The sequence below is a fragment of the Schistocerca cancellata genome, chromosome 6 (assembly GCF_023864275.1).
Source record: "Schistocerca cancellata isolate TAMUIC-IGC-003103 chromosome 6, iqSchCanc2.1, whole genome shotgun sequence".
Taxonomy (NCBI): Eukaryota; Metazoa; Arthropoda; class Insecta; order Orthoptera; family Acrididae; genus Schistocerca; species Schistocerca cancellata.
This window is the reverse complement of record NC_064631.1, coordinates 408,338,405-408,357,996: the sequence shown is the minus strand read 5'-3', so window position 1 is coordinate 408,357,996 and position 19,592 is coordinate 408,338,405. Positions and strand designations below refer to the sequence as shown.

Here is a 19,592-nt window from a genome sequence, read left to right as displayed (position 1 = left end):
GAGCACTTCGAATTCCTGGAGCTAGTAAGCGAGTACACGGTTTGTTTGTTAGATATTTTTATGAGCTCCAAACAGGAGCGAGGGCAATCCTTCGCTCACAGCTCCAGGCTGTGTTGGCTTCCGTCACACAGCTTGAGGCTGCTGCCAAGGAGCATCACTGTGGGGGGTCAGATGCAGGGATGCGAAGGACGTAGAGCATGTCCCACGTGTCACCCAATCATTCCACTGCTGCGGCCACCCTGGGTACTACCTGCACTCAGGTTGACCCCTAAACTGTGGTCAAGTGGTAGATTATTCCAAAGTCTGGCAGGCAGAAAAAAGCTTTCCGAGGAGCCAATCATAGGGCCTCCCTGGTTCGTTTGCCACACAGGTTTCGGGTGTTACCTGTTGCTGATGATGTCTCTGAGCCAGATGTAGTCGTCCACCCTGTTTCAGAGGAAGCTTCTCAGCCCGCAAGGTCTGGGCATTCACAGAGGGTGGGTTTGCTGATAGTTGGGAGCTCCAACATTAGGTGCATAATGGGGCCCCTTAGGAACGTGGCTGCCAAGGAGGGGAGGAAAGCCAGTGTGCAGTCCATGTGCATACTGGGGAGGGAGGGGGGGCAGTCATTCTGGATCTGGAAAAGGCGCTTCCGGATGACGTGAAGAATGCAGGGTGCAGCCAACTGCAGGTGGTGGCTCATGTCAGTACCAATGATGTGTGTCACTTTGGTTCAGAGGAGATTCTCCCTGGTTTCGAGCAGCTAGCGGAAATGGTAAAGACTGCCAGTCTTGCTTGCGAGATTAAGGTGGAGCTCACCATCTGCAGCATTGTCAATAGAATCAACTGTGGTCCTTTGGTGCAGAGATGAGTGGATGGTCTGAATCAGAGGCTCAGGCAGTTCTGTGACTGTGTAGGCTGCAGATTCCTTGACTTGCGTCATCAGTTGGTGGGTTCTCAGGTTCCGTTTAATAGGTCAGGAGTCCAACACACGCAGGAAGCGGCTACATGGGTAGCAGGGGCTGTGTGGATGGGACTGGAAGGTTTTTTTAGGTTGGAGGGTCTCAGGGAACCACAGAAAGTGCATCTGTCTAAAAGGGGACAGGTAAAACACAGTAAGTTAGTAGTAGAAATGATCAGTATTGTAGTTGTAAACTGTTGTAGCTGTCTTGAAAAAGAACCAGAGCTTCAAGCCCTACTAGAAAGCACTGAAGCTCAAATAGTTATAGGTACAGAAAGCTGGCTAACGCCAGAAATAAGTTCAGCCGAAATTTTTTCAAATGATCCAACAGTGTTCAGAAAGGATAGATCAAATACAGTTGGTGTTGGAGTATTTATTGCTGTCAGAAGTAGTTTGCCTTATAGTGAAATTGAAGTAGATAGTTACTGCGAAATAGTATGGGTAAAAGTTATACTTGACAATCGGACTAATCTATTAATTGGATCGTATTACCGACCGCCCAACTCAGAAGATATAGTTGCTGAACCGTTCCAAGAAAACTTGAGTCTCATTTCAAATAGGTACCCCACTCATACAGTTATAGTCAGTGGTGACTTCAACCCTCGATATGATGGAAAAATTATATGTTTAAAGCCGGCAGCAGGCATAAAACGTCATCTGAATTTGAATGCTTTCTCAGAAAATTATTTTGAACAATTAGTTCATGAACCCATTCAAAGCGTAAATGGTTGTGAAAACATACTTGACCTCTTAGCAACAAATAATCCTGGGCAAATAATGAGTATCCTGACAAATACAGGGATTAGCGACCACAAGGCAGTTGCTTCTAGGCTGAATGCCGCAACACTTATAACCATAAAAAAGAAATGCAAAGTATATTTTTAAAAAATGATAAAAATGCTCTTGACACCGTTTTAAGAGACAATCTTCACTCCGTCCGATCTGGTCATGTAGTGTAGAAAAGCTGTGGAACGATTTCAGAGAGATGGTATCACCAGTAATTGAGAGATATATACCACAAATTAATAAGTGATAGTACTGATCCGCCATGGTGCACAAAACAGGTCAGATCACTGTTGCAGAAGCAGTGTAAAAAGCAGGCCAAATTTAAAATCCCCAAGCAGGCAATGTTTACAGAAGTTTCAAATATAGCGCATACTTCAATGTGAGATGCTTTTAATAATTTTCATAACAAAACTCTGTCTCAAAATCTGGCAGAAAACCCAAAGAGATTCCGGTCATACATAAAGCACACCAGTGGCAAGACGCAATCAATACTATCACTGCGCGATAACAACGGTGAAGTCACTAATGACAGTGCCACTAAAGCAGAGTTATTAAACACAGTTTTCCGAAACTCCTTCACCAAAGAAAACGAAGTAATATTCCTGAATTCCAATCAAGAACAACTGCCCATATGAGAAACATAGAAGTAGATATCCTTGGTGTTGCAAAGCAGCTTAAATCACTTAATAAAGGCAAGGCCTGCGGTCCTGGTTGTACACCAGTCAGGTTCCTCTCAGACTATGCTGATACAATAGCTCTGTATCTAGCAATTATATACAACCGCTCGTTCACAGAAAGATCCGAACCTAAAGACTGGAAAATTGCTCAAGTCACACCAATACCCAAAAAGGAAAGTAGGAGTAATCTGTTGAATTACAGGCCCATATCACTAACATCAATTTGCAGTAGAGTTTTGGAACATATACTGTATTTGAACATTATTAGGCACCTGGAAGAAAATGATTTATTGACACACAGTCAGCATGGATTCAGAAAATATCGTTCTTGCGAAACACAACTAGCTCTTTATACTCGTGAAGTAATGAGTGCTATTGACAGGGGATGTCAAATTGATTCCAAATTTTTAGATTTCCAGTAGGCTTTTGACACTGTTTCTCACAAGCATCTTCTAACCAAACTGCGTGCCTATGGAATATCACCCAGTTGTGCAACTGGATTCATGATTCTCTGTCGGAAAGGTCACAGTTCGTAGTAATGGATGGAAAGTCATCAAGTAAAACAGAAGTAATATCTGGCATTCCCCAGGGAAGTGTGACAGGCCCTCTATTGTTCCTGATCTATATTAACAATATAGGAGACAATCTTAGTAGCCGTCTTAGATTGTTTGCACATGATGCTGCCATTTACCATCTTGTAAAGTCAACAGATGACCAAAACAAATTGCAAAATGATTTAGATAAGATATCTATATGGTGTGAAAGTGGCAATTGACCCTGAATAAAGAAAAGTACGAAGTTATTCACATGAGTACTAAAAAAAATCCACTAAATTTCGATTATGCAATAAGTCACACAAATCTGAAGGCTATAAATTCAACTAAATACTTAGGGACTGCAATTACAAATAACCCAAATTGGAACAATCACATACATAATGCTGTGAGTAGAGCAAATCAAAGACTGCACTTCATTGGCAGAACACTTAGAAGGTGCAACAGGTCTGCTAAAGAGACTACTTACACCATGTTTATCCGCCCTATTCTGGAGTATTGCTGTGCGGTGTGGGATCCGCATCAGGTGGGACTGACGGATGACATCGAAAAAGTTCAAAGAAGGGCGGCTCGTTTTGTATTATCATGAAATAGGGGAGACAGTGCCACAGACATGATAAGTGAATTGGAGTGGCAATCATTAAAACAAAGGCATTTTTCGTTGCTGCGGGATCTTCTCATGATTCCGAAAATATTCTGTTTGCATCCACTTATGTAGGGAGAAATGATAATCATGATAAAATAAGAGAAATCAGGGCTCGCACAGAAAAATTTAAGTGCTCATTTTTCCCGTGCGCCATATGAGAGTGGAACGGCATAGAGACAGGTTGAAGTTAGTTCATTGAACCCTCTGCCAGGCACTTCATTGTGAAAAGCAGAATAATCTTGTAGATGTAAAGTTGTCATTCTCTGCACCATGTTGAAATCTTATCAATATCTGACTGAATATTTATGCAGCTTTTTTCAGATAGTACTTCCTTACAAATAACTGCATCTGACAATGTTTATGCAAATTCTTTCAGATAGTACCTCATTATAGATAATTGCATCATCTGCAAAAAGCACAATTTCACTAATAATATTGTCTGCAAGGTCATTAACATACAACACGAACAGCAAGGGTCCCAAACACCCAACAAACTTCTCTGGGACACACCCAAAGTTACTTCTACATTTGACGATGACTCTCCATCCAAGATAATATGCTGTGTCCTCCCTACCAAAAAGGCCTCAATCCAGTCACAAATTTCACTTGATACCCCGTGTGATTGTACTTTTGACAATAAGCATACATGTGATACTGAGTCAAATGCTTTTCAGAAATCAAGAAATACTACATCTACCTGGTTGCCTTGATCCAAAACTTTCAGTACGTTATGTGAGAAAAGTATGAGTGGGTTTCACATGATCAATGTTTTCAAAATCCTCACTGGCTGGCATTGAGGTGGTCATTAAGTTTGAGCTCAGAATATGTTCTAAGATTCTACAACAAATCAATGTCAAGGATATTGGATGATAGTTTTGTGGATCACTTCTGCTACCCTTCTTGCAGATGGATGTGACCTGTGCCTTTTTCCATGAACTGGGCACAGTTTTCTCTTCATGGTATATATGATAGATTATACTTAGAGGGGCTAACTGACCTGGGAATTCAGTATATAATCTGACAGGGATTCCTTCGGGGCCTGGAGCTTTGTTCAATTTTAATTATTTCAGCTGTTTCTCAACACCACTGAGACTACTTATTTCATTCACCTTTTCAGTGGTACAAGTATTAAATTGCAGCAATTCTTCTGGGTAGGAACATTTGAAAAGAGAGTTAAGCATTTCAGCTTTTGCTTTGCTAGCCTCAATTTCAGTTCCTGCCTCATTTGCTAGGGACTGGACACTAACTATGGTGCAACTAACAATATTCGGCCACAGTAGTTATTGAAGGCATCACCCACTGCTCTCCTGACAGCCAAATGAACTGTTCTACTGGGTACATATCTACCCAGTGAATGGTCAACTATTCTTTTAAACTTGAGCCAGAGTTCCTCTACATGCCTCTCCCCTGTGCTGAGTTTCGAGCTCCTCATTGGGAATGACTCTCTTGAATTTTTATCTAGTTTACTGAACATATGTATATTTATGCTTGTTTTAGTTCTCCTTTGTACCTAGGTAATCATTGCTGCCACAACCATGCCATGGTCACTTATACCAAATTCAACGTGAACATTCTCAAAGAGGTCAGGTCTATTTGTTGCCATTATATACAATATATTTCAATCTGTTATAGGTAGTTTTCAGAGAAGGCATTCAGTAAAGTTTCATAAGATATCTTATCACATCCACCACTAACAAAACTGTAATTTTCCCATCTGACTGTTGGACAAATAAAGTCTCCGCTGATGATTACAGTATGATTGAGGAACTTGCATACAAGTGAACAGAGGTTCTCTCTAAAGTTTTTTGTTATGTCAGGAGATGAGTCTGGTGGGTGATAGAAGGATCCAATTATTTTATGCCCACCCCCGATACTGAGTCTTGCCCAAACAATCTCATATGCCGCTTAAATTTCTATCTTGGTGGATCTGAGTTTGTCTACTGTGGCAAATACACCACCTCCATTTCCCATTTGCTTATCCTTTTGACATACACTTAAATTTTCCCAAAAAATCTCACTGCTATCAATTTCAAGTTTAAACCAGCTTTCTGTACCTAGTGTTACGTGAGCTTCACTGCTTTTCATGAGCAATTCAAACTCTGACAGTTTGCTGCATATGCTTCAGCACTTTATCATTAGGATTTTAACATTCTTGTGCGCATCTGCATCACCACCCTGCACAGAAGAACAGTGTTCTTAAGACATTCGTCCACAGAGCACGTGACTTGTCAGACCAAGAAAGTCTACCGACAGAAATATAGCATCTCAAAACAGTGTTCTGCAAAAATGGATATACACCGAAACAAATTGAGATGGCACTCCAACCAGCCACTACACCACAAGTTCCAGAAGCAGAGCAAGATGAAGCAAAGAAGGTGGCGTATTTGCCCTATGCTGGCTCTATTTCTGCCATAATTAGTAGGATCCTCCATAAATACAATATCAAGTGTGTTTTCTGTCCATCCAGCAAGATCGGAGGACTGGTGGGGAAAGTCAAGGACGACCTGGGTTTACAGAAACCATGGATTTATAATATACCTTGCCAATGTGGCATGTCCTACATTGGTCAGATGACGAGAACAGTAGATATCAGGTGCAAGGAACATCAGAGGCACACCCGATTAAGACAGGCAACAAAATCAGCCATTGCTGAACATTGCCTAGAATTAAGTCATGCCATGAATTATGAAGAAACCCTGAGGACCCACAGCTGCCAACAGGCCATCAATAGCCACTAAAAGAAGAGGTACCCTATTCTCTTGTGTATGGAAGATGCTACAGAAGGTGCTAACCTGTACCTGAAAAGTGCAACATGAAAGGAAGTTCTGGATAAAAATCAGGAGTGGGAATCAGAGGCCCCACTCATGTAAGGTGGCGCCATGTGGTGGTATAAGCTGTATGCAAATCAAAGGAGACTGCAACACAATTTTGACACCAGGCACAACCATTCAGATAACAGACTCCAGGTGAACTAAATTATCAGCTGCAGAGTGGCACTGGCAAAAACCATATTGGACTGAAGACAGAACGTCCCAGGATTCAAGAATCAAATAGAGTTTTCAACTCACCATATAGTCAAGTAATTTGCAGAGGGCATTGGTTTAACTGATCAGACAATAGCTGTCCATCTGAGGAGACAGTTTACCAGATTTCAAAACTGGAATAATAACATCTTCTCACCACTGGGAAGTGAATTCCCCTCATGCCATAGATGGCTGAAAAGGGCAAGTGCATGATGTTGGCTAGCTACCAATAAGTATTGAAGCATTTGACTGTGCATCAAGTCTGGTACACGAGCCATCTCAGAGCAGAGAGCATGGATGCTGGCGAATTCCTACTCACTAAATGTGATGTTATAACGTTCCAGGCAACGGAAAACGAAAGATAAAGGGACTCATTCCGACTCGTGTTTGAAAAGACCGAATGCAGGCAGATAGTGGACTGATGCTGAGGCCTGGGTGAAATGCTGAGCAAAATACTCAGCAACAGAGTCCGGGTTGATAAGAATAACACCATTCAGGGAAATTCCTGGCAACCCATATGAGGATGGCAGCCAAATACGCATCTAATCTTTGCCCACACCTGCGAAGAGGGAGTATGCAATCCTATGGCAGCGACATACTGTTACAAAAAAATTTGTTTTTCAGTGGTCGTTAATAGCCGCAGCAATTTTCGGGGGTCCACCAAGGGACAGTCTTCCATCGAGGACATCCCAAGGAAGAAGGAATCGCTGAAACAGCTGCTGAAAGGATGGTGTGGGTCAAATGGACTCATTAGTGGCATCGTGTGGCGGAGCTGATGGGATGGCAGCCAAGGAAAAGACATCCTAATCCACATTAGTGAAGGTCCATCTAGAAATGTGTTCAGATGAATGATGCTAAACAAAATATAAGACACTCAGAAAATGATCCTAGAGGGAACCACATTCCCAATGGGTGTTAAAGAAGAGGGTTTCTCCTCTGGCCAAGGTTCCATGAGAGAAGGGAACAAGAACAGCTTAGAGAAGGAAAGGGAAAGGGGACAGGATGTAGGTGAGGAGGAGGAGGACAGGATGCAACAGAAGTAAAGGTAGACATTAAAAGGTACCTTGTGAAGACAGTTGAACTTCTGTCAGGCCTAAAAGGAAGACAGGCAGTTGAGGCAGTCATACCCTGAAGCTTTCTTTCCTTTTATAGATTGGGCACTCTAGCTAGTAAGGAAAATGTGGGCCAAAACAGATCACACACATAGGCAGCAGAGTGCGAGGACTCCCCACATGGGGAGGGCAGCCACAGTCGCTGCAAATAGGTGGTGCCTAACATAGCAAGACACATGGCCTAAACAGAGACAATGGAAAGAGCGTGTGGGAGGTGGATATAGGGCTTCATGTTGCAATGTTAAATCATTACTTTACTTTTTCTGGAATTGTATACCCATCAAATGCCAGGATAAAAGTGCCAATATCAACACAATTGTCCTTAGGACATCTCTGGACTCACCAGAAGAAATAAACAACTCTGCACCAAACAGATTAGTCCAGAGTTCATCATCAGATTGAAGAAGGTGGTTCCTATGGAAAAATACTGCCCTGTGTCATAATAACAGACTGGTGAGGGGTACTACTCATCAGGATGTCTCATAAGTGCTCGACAGCACAAAGGGAAGCCGACTGATTGGCAAAAGATATTTTAATACGTAGGGAACTAGATCGCAACTTTCAATGGGAGTCAACTTCACCACCGAACTTATTTTCAATGTGGGGGAAAAAAGGAGCAGTTTGGTAGTGGTAAAAGTTTCACCATCTGTCCTGGAACAAAACAAATACCGGGAAAAGCGTTTCCCTCAAGTGGGCCTGGCCCTCCTCCCAGGGAGTGACCAAGAAGGGGAAGGTCAAGGAAGCAAAAGTAGGAGCAGACTGAGAACTATTCCTATCTGAAGAGATGGCCGCAGACAAGTAGCCACAACTGTGGAGCTTAACACAGGCTTCATGTGCAGAGCCTTCACCTGGTACCACCCATTTCGAGCTCACCCCTTGGATGCCAACGAGCTGCAGCAGGGGCTGCTTGGCACAATAGTCACAGCCGGAAGGTCCAATGCTCCAAAAAGATAAGCAACTATTCCCAGGCATGCGTGAGGCAGTGACAGCTTATGTACCAGAAGTGTGATCCCTGTGATGTCAGGGAGCTCAGCCAGATGAGTACATAACAGCCCCACCATATGGACTGGCAATCGTGCTGGTGACCTAGCTGGGAGAGGGGAAGGGGTGGGAGGAAGGCTACGTAGAGAGGGCGGAAAGGGAAAGGAGGAGGTAGAGGCACCCAAGCCAGAGACATCAGAGAGGGAGTGCTTCCCCAAATGGGTCACACTACGGGAACAATTTAGAAAGGGAGCTCAAACACTAAGGGGGACCACGAAAAGCCAAAAAGAAGGAAACGCAAGGTAAGACCATACAGGAATAGCAAACCCACCGGAATAGCCAGGTCATCGTAAAGGGAAACACCAAGGGAGAAAGAGTGGGGTTAGAGAGGGAGGAGCTAGCGTGGGGCCAGAGAGGGGTAAGAACCAACTACCACATACAGGGGTGAGAGTGGTAACATGGACAAAGAAAGCAAAGGAAAATATAGACACAGAGAAGGCAGGAGAAGACGGACAGAGTAAGTGGGAAGAGGAAAATTGAGAAGCAACCCACACACACGACTGTGGTCTCAAGCAATTGAGAGTTGCCTCAGACGGCAGTCTTGTGTGTGTGTGTGTGTGTGTGTGTGTGTGTTTCAGTTATCTATTTTTGATGATGGCCTTACTGGCCAAAATCTTTATTTTTGACAGTGGTTTTGTTGTGTCTGTCTGCAACTCAGCATTTCAGCTGTATGGTGAGTGGCAACTTTCCTTTGCATATTGTTTTACATTGCATATTGTTTTACATTTTCCATTGTTTTACATTTTCCATTGTTTGAATAAATACATACCCTAGCTATGCCAGTTACGCAACTAGTATGACAGTAAAAAAACCTAGCTGTAGAGACAGCCTGATCTGTAGCTTTTCCTGATGTCTAGGTTAGGTTGGAAAATAACAGTTTTGTTGTGAGTTGGTAAAGCCAACGAATGTGATACTAAAACAAAGAATTGAAGCTTAGCCTATTCGAAAAGAAAAAAAAAAATCACCAATAATACCACATTATCATCACCGTACTGTTTACAGCTTGAGTCGCACCTTTCCTACGTCAGTCGTCAAACCCGAAGACTCTTATCGAACATTTCCCTACATCTAAAATTTTTTGCTCATCATCCCTGCTCATCTACAACCTATCTCAAAGTATATCCACAATGCTCCAACATCTAGTCACCTGGGATTTGTGAAAACTAGAACAAATCAGATGTAGGTATCACTGATCAGACCTCCACCAATCTGTTAAGACACTACTTGAGCTGTTGTAAGGAAAGCCAGTGACAGAAGCATAAGCTGCAATTATCTCTGGGGCATTTGATACCTATTCCACCTGCAGCTGCACAATTCACCCAAACTGGAGAGGTTCTTAAAGCCAACAAATGGAAATAAATGGATAATAGATTGCACTGACTACCTCACCTCCTACACCATCAGCAAAGCTGTGTCAACTGCCAAAGTTTCAGAAATTGCAAGGTTCCTTGTTGAAGCCAATATTTTGAAGCACAGAGCAGCCCTAGAGGTGATCTCTGATCACGGAAAGATTTTTCAGTTGAGGCTAATATCAGAGGTAATTTCACACTGTGACAACACCCACAGGATGACAACTACCACCCACATAGAAATGGCCTAACAGAAGGTTTAGTAAGATGTTGGCAGAAATGCTCTTCATGCACGTTTACAGTGAACAGCGACTGGGATACAATGCTGTCCATTCTGACAGTCAGACATAACGTATTGAAGAGAGACACTACAAGCTCACATTGTTCTTTCTGCTCTGTGGCCACACAGTCCAAATCAACAATGGATACACTGAGTGTTGCCACTTTAACTGGATGATACTCAGGATAAATATTTAAACACCTTATCACCAGGACCACAGAAGTAAGACAGCTGGCTCACACACAGGCCCTCGACACTGAGGAGAAAGACTATGAATGCTACACAGCCAAGCACCTGCAAGTGAGCTACAGCCTGGGACGCTTGGTATAGATTTGTACTTGTGTGGAAAGTGCGAGTATTGGCAAAGTTACTAATGTGCTACTTTACACTGTATGGTATTTTCCATCACGTGTCAGACACCAAATAAGGATTATGATCTTTCATCAATAAGACAAAAGTCAAGAGACATTGTCCATGTCCTTCATACGAGGCCCTCCTACAGTCCTGAGGCATAGGTCAACACCATGGTCTCCTCATTCAAGGAATGTGAAGCAGCACTTTATGATCTCAAAGCTTCGATGCTCATCACAGTGAAAAGAATATGACAACATGAACCGAACATAACGATCCTCCAGACCTGCCATATGAAAACCACAAATAATACCTAAATCTAGGATACTGTAGACAGCTCCAATGAGAACTTCTAATACAGTGCATTGCTGTTTCTTAGGAGAGCGAGCAATTCCATGAGCTGTGCTGCCCGTAGTGAGGAGTAGTGACTATCGCCTCTTGTGGCAATCTGTGAGTCACCGGCTCCAACCTGATCACCAGCAAAATACTTGTTATTAAGTATCTGTCATTTCTGGAAAGTTCTAGAAATTTCTTATGTTTATAATGTTTGCATATTCTGCAATACTGAATGTCAAGGACGCAGTTCCATCTGCATGTTAACGTCCATAATAAATGTGCTTTCAGTGTAAGTGTTGTATTTCAGTGATGGCCCTGGTTTTGTTTTTCGAGTCGATTAGGGATACAATGTGACAATACATAGGCCTCTACACTGCAGGACTCCCAACACAACAGAAAATAATCGGAAATGAAACTATCAACTTCAAAGCTAAAATACATGTCCAGCTTCATTACATATAAGTTTGTCACAACAACCTAGGTTTAAATACACATTCACTGGTTTCACAACACACAGATAAACTGTCACTTTCCAACCTGTTTTAGACATCGGGATATGCCATAGATCAGTCTGTCACCACTACCACAGTTCCACCTTTGTGAGACACACCTACTTAAATTAATAGTTGGAAAATGGTGTACACATAATAAACACCTGTAAGCAACAAAAGCTGAAAATTAATGGGCCAGTCACACAAAAGAAGTAATTTGTATTATTTTCTCACCAGAACAAATATAGGCCTACATATTTCACACAAGATCATTAATAACATTTCAACATATGGGGTAGAAAAATGTTATTGGCACAGAATATCTGAATATGATCTACGACCTTTCTGACCACTATCAGCAGCTTTTATTTGCAGAAAGCAGATGTCTAACTTACTGTGAAAATTCCCTTCATGCAACTTTTATTTGTTTGGACAAGTGGGAGAATTTATGGATAGACAAAGTTTCACATAAAATTCATCTGCACAGCTCTCTATCCTTAAAACACATATCTATAGACATAGGACAGTGAACCTGTGTGGTTGGGCTGTGCTGTTTATAAACAAACAACAAGTGTGATATCAAGAAGCATATTTCCAATCATCTCAATCAATTAAATTTTGTGAAAAATACATTATTGCATTACTGGTTGAAACTGAGCTCTTACTGGGGAATTAAACCAAAAATTACATGCATTCTTCTATATAAAAAAACTTGAATTATTTTTACATCAATAGGCAAAACTCAATTTAAAGACTTCTAGAATAATGCAATTGAATAGTATTCTTGCACAATTAATTCTTCAGTCCACAAATCAATTTTCATTTATGCGTACCAGCACCTTTTACAGAATTGTACAATGGCAAGCATTTTACTGGTACAGAAAGGAAGCACAAAGTACATAAACAGGATATTATATTGTCTAATGCAAATGAGTGTCGAAATCCAATGTAAATAGAAAAGGTCTATGAGAAACTACCAAAGTTTTGTCCAGCAACACATTTCATTATTTCTCATTGACATCCACATGACAACACTTTCAAAACAATAGTTTAAATGATGAGTCTTGGTACTCAACATGCAGTTGTAATACATCAACCTGCAGTTTTCAAGTTCATAATTTCAATGTGTCAAAGACTGCTTTCTTTCTACAATACAAACCGGTGTTTCTTTCTTTTATGTCAGTACAGAAATACCTTAGTGGTCAAAAACGATTACGAGTATATTTCTTCATGGAAATGCCCCTTTTACAATACAATAAATACCCACAATAGACAATACAATAAAATTTTGTAGATCATTTAACAAAGACGCCTAACTTCTGTGCATCACATACGTTGTAAAATTGTGTACCACAAACTTCCAACTCCGCTTTGAGTACACCAACGTTATTTGTATCAGAGTGCGATCAACTCCCAGCCCAACGGAAGGTTAGCTGACGCTCCATCGAACTTTTAACGGTATAACTAAGAGGCAAGTATTCTTAGCGCGGGCAAGTTTCCCCTACTATATTGTCAATCACACAATGTTATCATGGCAAAGTGGAATCAATTCATTGTTTATTTCGTATACCCGTCGTGCTGCGTTTTTTTTATTCTGAAAGGACGAAGAATTCCTTACTTATTTGAAGTAAAACGTTGATGCTACAAATCAAAAACGAACTGGTAACTAAAATTAAACTACGATCTGGCTGCCTCCTTAACCACACGTGAGTAAATTTACGACCCATACGTTACGCATTCCTATAAATCATTACATATACAGTTAATTTACCTGAAACTGATATTATAAGCCCGTTTGCATAATAAACATGAATCACTACCACAAAAACACACAGCACTTCGTACAAATTCCAGTACAATGGCTGCCGACTTCCAAGCAGAGATTCCAACGTAAACCCGCAACTACTACCATAATTATCTTTGTAAACCATCTTCAAGCGGATCAGTTACGCCGAGTTTCCAAATGCAACTTTGGCGACGCCACTTCACAACCATGGAGGTAAAAATAAGAGGAGTTGTCATGACGTCACAAACTTGAAGCCAACCCAAGTGAAGATCCGCCATGTTACCTACCCCAAGACATTCGCTTCTGGTGGTTTGATTCCGTGTAATTGTGAAGTGTTTTGATAAAAAACGCCAGCTTGTGTCGCTTATGGGTGTACTAATCGTTCTGATTGTAGTCTAAAGTTTAAACAAATCACGTTTCATTCGTAAGTGGACTTATTTAAGCGCTATTTTCTTATATATACTTGAAATTCTGATGCACTGTAAGTTATACAGTATGGTTTTATTTCTGTGATTAGACTTAAGATTTCCTATCAATCCAACACGAAGAGCTATCTGGAGGTGAGCAATACACTTGGTTTTCATTGTTTTGTTATTCCCAAGTAACTGAAAAGTCCTGGCAAGAAATATCTTGGAAATGGGGACTAATGTTTTAAAATTCGATAATTTAATATAGAAGTAATGTAACTACATGTAGTTAGTTAAATCTTAAATAAAATGTGCGAAACACCTGTTACAGTGGTTAAATATATATTTGTTAAAGCAAATTCCCTATCTAAGTCCAGGCTATTTAGATCATTATATTAATCACTGTGTTGTCGTGTTACCCTGTAAATTGCTGTTATTTGCCACACTGAATGTCACTTGGTAGGTACAGTTTATGAACAAAGCAGATGTGTAAACTACAATGGGCCTGACAATCTTAAATTCCGTTCTTTTACTTCGTAATTTAACGAATCATTCACTTTGTTGACATGACAGCTGTCTTGTTTATATCATCCCTGCAGACATCTATGGGACACCAAAGGAAATAAGGTAAGTTTCTTGCAAACTTGAACATTTAAAATTTGCATTCGACTTGAAAATGCAACGAATGCAAATCGGTGCCTCTAAACTATCAATAATTGCTTTTGGAGTTCTGGCTCTATCAATTATCGACACAAACACAATGAAAGTGAATAGAAATGGATTAAGAAAGCACGCTATTCATAGCACATACTTCTCTTCTCGGTTATTCGAAGTGTATAAACAAAAAGGAATTACAGTACTGAGACCAGAAGCGTCATGTTTTCGTGTCGTAGTACTGTATCGAATACGCATTTAAGACCAGAAAAACGTATGAAGTTGCGTTCCTTATGCTGTGTTGTTCACTAAAACAGTGTAACATTTACTATATGAAATAAATATCGCGTGCACAAGACAGAAATAACGAACAAGAAGCAATTGTAAACACTCGTCTGCTAATGTTTTGGGGGATCCAAGATGGCGGCAGGCCCCGCCCACTGGCTTCAAAACAACTTACAGCGTAAGTCTGTAGCGCCATCTCCCCTTATTCTACCTCCATGTTCACAACCATTTGCTTTCATTGCTGTTATCGTCTGAACTATCCCAGACTAAGAGTCGTGCTCAAGACTTCAGTTCTGCCAGCATCTCTCTCCTACTTTCCAAACGTCATGTAAGCTCTCCTTCATCCTGTTAGAATAGCAATCTGAAAACAAACGATACCACAGATTTATGACTCGATTAACAGTTCCTGAAACGCTTTCAATTTCTGTGGAAGTTTCATAAATTCTTGTCAATGAATTGTTATTACTTCGTCAATGTTCTTATATCTGTCGACTGGCAAGCATTTGGCAGCGTTGTCTGAGGTTTTTTTCCTTGTTATTTTGATAAGAAAAGTCATTTCCATTAAATATCATTCAAGATGTCTGTCACAATGTGTGTGTGTGTGTGTGTGTGTGTGGTGAGTGAAGTGTTATGAAACAAAGTGTGTGTATAGTGTGTGCAGTGACTGATAGTGAGATAAGAGTGAACGCTGTGGCATTACATTATTTAATAAGTTATTTGTAAAAAAAACTATTGCATACCAGGAGTAAATCTATGTCTAACTAGAAGTCTGTAAATATATATGCGTATACGAATTAGTTTATTTTAAATTGATCTAAACTTGTAAATACTTTGGCATGAGCTATAACTTTGTAAAAAGAAATCTACGGATGAGTAAAGATACTACTACTACTACTAATATCTCATGAGTTATAAGATGGTAAGCAACAACTATCATCACCAGATCTCGTCATCAACATAGCTCCAGATAGTAACACAGTAGCATTAAAACATTAAAATCTATAAATTTCGAAATCTTTCTTCCAAAGCTTACAAAACATCGATATTTATTGCTCAATTTTGGTTCATTACATGTTTTATTGGGCACTGGATACTGGACTAGAATATTTTGAGAGACACAGAACACTGACAGTCTAAATTTAAAATTCGAAATAGCAAATTTTCGATGTTTTTAATTCCTATTTGCATACACAACTAACTGACAAAAGATTTTAATTTCAGTTTACAAGCATTATTTACAAATTCATTGTTAGAATAACAGTTCATTGATTTAGTAAAAGTAATCATCAATAACGAATTAAGTTATTGGTAAAGAAACATTTAACTTTTTTGTTGTTTGATGCGACTGGCTATGCTATAGAATAATTTAATTGTTATGGTTGAACTACACTCCTGGAAATGGAAAAAAGAACACATTGACACCGGTGTGTCAGACCCACCATACTTGCTCCGGACACTGCGAGAGGGCTGTACAAGCAATTATCACACGCACGGCACAGCGGACACACCAGGAACCGCGGTGTTGGCCGTCGAGTGGCGCTAGCTGCGCAGCATTTGTGCACCGCCGCCGTCAGTGTCAGCCAGTTTGCCGTGGCATACGGAGCTCCATCGCAGTCTTTAACACTGGTAGCATGCCGCGACAGCGTGGACGTGAACCGTATGTGCAGTTGACGGACTTTGAGCGAGGGCGTATAGTGGGCATGCGGGAGGCCGGGTGGACGTACCGCCGAATTGCTCAACACGTGGGGCGTGAGATCTCCACAGTACATCGATATTGTCGCCAGTGGTCGGCGGAAGGTGCACGTGCCCGTCGACCTGGGACCGGACCGCAGCGACGCACGGATGCACGCCAAGACCGTAGGATCCTACGTAGTGCCGTAGGGGACCGCACCGCCACTTCCCAGCAAATTAGGGACACTGTTGCTCCTGGGGTATCGTCTCCATGAAGCTGGGCTACGGTCCCGCACACCGTTAGGCCGTCTTCCGCTCATGCCCCAACATCGTGCAGCCCGCCTCCAGTGGTGTCGCGACAGGCGTGAATGGAGGGATGAATGGAGACGTGTCGTCTTCAGCGATGAGAGTCGCTTCTGCCTTGGTGCCAATGATGGTCGTATGCGTGTTTGGCGCCGTGCAGGTGAGCGCCACAATCAGGACTGCATACGACCGAGGCACACAGGGCCAACACCCGGCACCATGGTGTGGGGAGCGATCTCCTACACTGGCCGTACACCACTGGTGATCGTCGAGGGGACACTGAATAGTGCACGGGACATCCAAACCGTCATCGAACCCATCGTTCTACCATTCCTAGACCGGCAAGGGAACTTGCTGTTCCAACAGGACAATGCACGTCCACATGTATCCCGTGCCACCCAACATGCTCTGGAAGGTGTAAGTCAACTACCCTGGCCAGCAAGATCTCCGGATCTGTCCCCCATTGAGCATGTTTGGGACTGGATGAAGTGTCGTCTCACACGGTCTGCACGTCCAGCATGAACGCTGGTCCAACTGAGGCGCCAGGTGGAAATGGCATGGCAAGCCGTTCCACAGGACTACATCCAGCATCTCTACAATCGTCTCCATGGGAGAATAGCAGCCTGCATTGCTGCGAAAGGTGGATATACACTGTACTAGTGCCGACATTGTGCATGCTCTGTTGCCTGTGTCTATGTGCCTGTGGTTCTGTCAGTGTGATCATGTGATGTATCTGACCCCAGGAATGTGTCCAATAAAGTTATCCCTTCCTTGGACAATGAATTCACGGTGTTCTTATTTCAATTTCCAGGAGTGTATATTTGTGATAGAACAACTTCTCCAATTAATTCATCATGACATTAATGCATGTTTTGGAGTGAAAATGTATATTTTGTCATAGTTCTCCAGTTATGTTTAAACAATCACATTTACTGGCTATTTTCTAGATAAGATTCTATGTATTGTACTTAGATGCATCTGGCATACCCATGGGCTAGTTTTGGATGAGAGCATCATTTTTTATGATTGCGAATATTTATGACAGTATAGTATAACTTGATAAATGTGTGTTATAGTGTTTGTGATTCTCAGATTTTGCGAATTAGTGTGAACATGAAAATGGGAAAGACAGAGACAGAAGAACAGAGAGAATTTAGTAATGACAAAATTGATCTCAATTATTTTGGAAGGAAAATTTATTTATCAACACAATACTTTTGTATTAAACTAGTTTCTATTTTGCTAACACACTAATTAAACAGGTTGCATAAATCCTTCAGTGCTAAGAACCTGGTGTTTTCTGCTGAAATATATCATATACAACCGCTCACTCACCGATAGATCTGTACCTACAGATTGGAAAATTGTGCAGGTCGCACCAGTGTTTAAGAAGGGTAGTAGGAGTAATCCATCAAACTACAGACCTATATCATTGACGTCGGTTTGCAGTAGGGTTTTGGAGCATATACTGTACTCAAACATTATGAATCACCTCTAAGGGAACGATCTATTGATACGTAATCAGCATGGTTTCAGAAAACATCATTCTTGTGCAACGCAGCTAGCTCTTTATTCGCACGAAGTAATGGCCGCTATCGACAGGGGATCTCAAGTTGATTCCGTATTTCTAGATTTCCAGAAATCTTTTTATCACCGTTCCTCACAAGCGACTTCTAATCAAGCTGCGGGCCTATGGGTTATTGTCTCAGTTGTGCAACTGGATTCGTGACTTCCTGTCAAGAAGGTCACAGTTCGTAGTAATAGACGACAAATCATCGAGTAAAACTTCCCCAGGGAAGTGTCCTTGGACCTCTGCTGTTCCTGATCTACATAAATGACCTGGGTGACAATCTGAGCAGTTCTCTTAGGTTGTTCACAGATGATGCTGTAAATTACCGTCTAGTAAGGTCATCCGAAGACCAGTATCAGTTGCAAAGCGATTTAGAAAAGATTGCTGTATGGTGTGGCAGGTGGCAGTTGACGCTAAATAACGAAAAGCGTGAGGTGATCCACATGAGTTCCAAAAGAAATCCGTTGGAATTCGATTACTCGATAAATAGTACAATTCTCAAGGCTGTCAATTCAACTACGTACCTGGGTGTTAAAATTACGAACAACTTCACTTGGAAAGACCACATAGATAATATTGTGGGGGAGGCGAGCCAAAGATTACGTTTCATTGGCAGGACACTTAGAAGATGCAACAAGTCCACTAAAGAGACAGCTTACACTACACTCGTTCGTCCTCTGTTAGAATATTGCTGCGCGGTGTGGGATCCTTACCAGGTGGGATTGACAGAGGACATCAAAAGGGTGCAAAAAAGGGCAGCTCGTTTTGTATTATCACGTAATAGGGGAGAGAGTGTGACAGATATGATACGTGAGTTGGGATGGAAGTCATTAAAGTAAAGACGTTTTTCGTTGTGGCGAAATCTATTTAAAATTTTCAGTCACCAACTTTCTTTTCTGAATGCGAAAATATTTTGTTGAGCCCAACCTACATAGGTAGGAATGATCATCAAAATAAAATAAAAGAAATCAGAGCTCGAACAGAAAGGTTTAGGTGTTCGTTTTTCCCAAGCGCTGTTCGGGAGTGGAATGGTAGAGAGATAGTATGATTGTGGTTCAATGAACCCTCTGCCAAGCACTTAAATGTGAATTGCAGAGTATTCATGTAGATGCAGATGTAGATGTTTTTTCTAATACAGGTTCTCATCTTACTGCATCTGTTTTCAATATCACCTTCTAGTCGACTTCCGTCTTTTTTGCCTGCAAATATAGTTTCCATTTTCATGCCTATGGGTTTTCATTGTCTTCTCATTAAACATTTGATTATCTTTTCACAGAGTTCCAAATTATAGCAGAGTTTACTGTATTCATCGAACGACTGGATTTTTCTT

The 19,592-nt window shown here is 41.4% G+C and overlaps 1 protein-coding gene across 1 annotated transcript in view; it reads right to left on the bottom strand.

Annotated features, from left to right (window-relative positions):
- The window catches only part of LOC126190749 (RNA-binding protein 25), a 184,212-nt gene extending 170,728 nt beyond the window's left edge, over positions 1–13,484 (bottom strand). Inside the window, exon 1 of the mRNA XM_049931255.1 lies at positions 13,358–13,484. The gene's annotated coding sequence lies outside the window, so the exon portion shown is untranslated. The remainder of the gene's footprint in view (positions 1–13,357) is intronic.
- Positions 13,485–19,592: the final 6,108 nt, after the last annotated feature.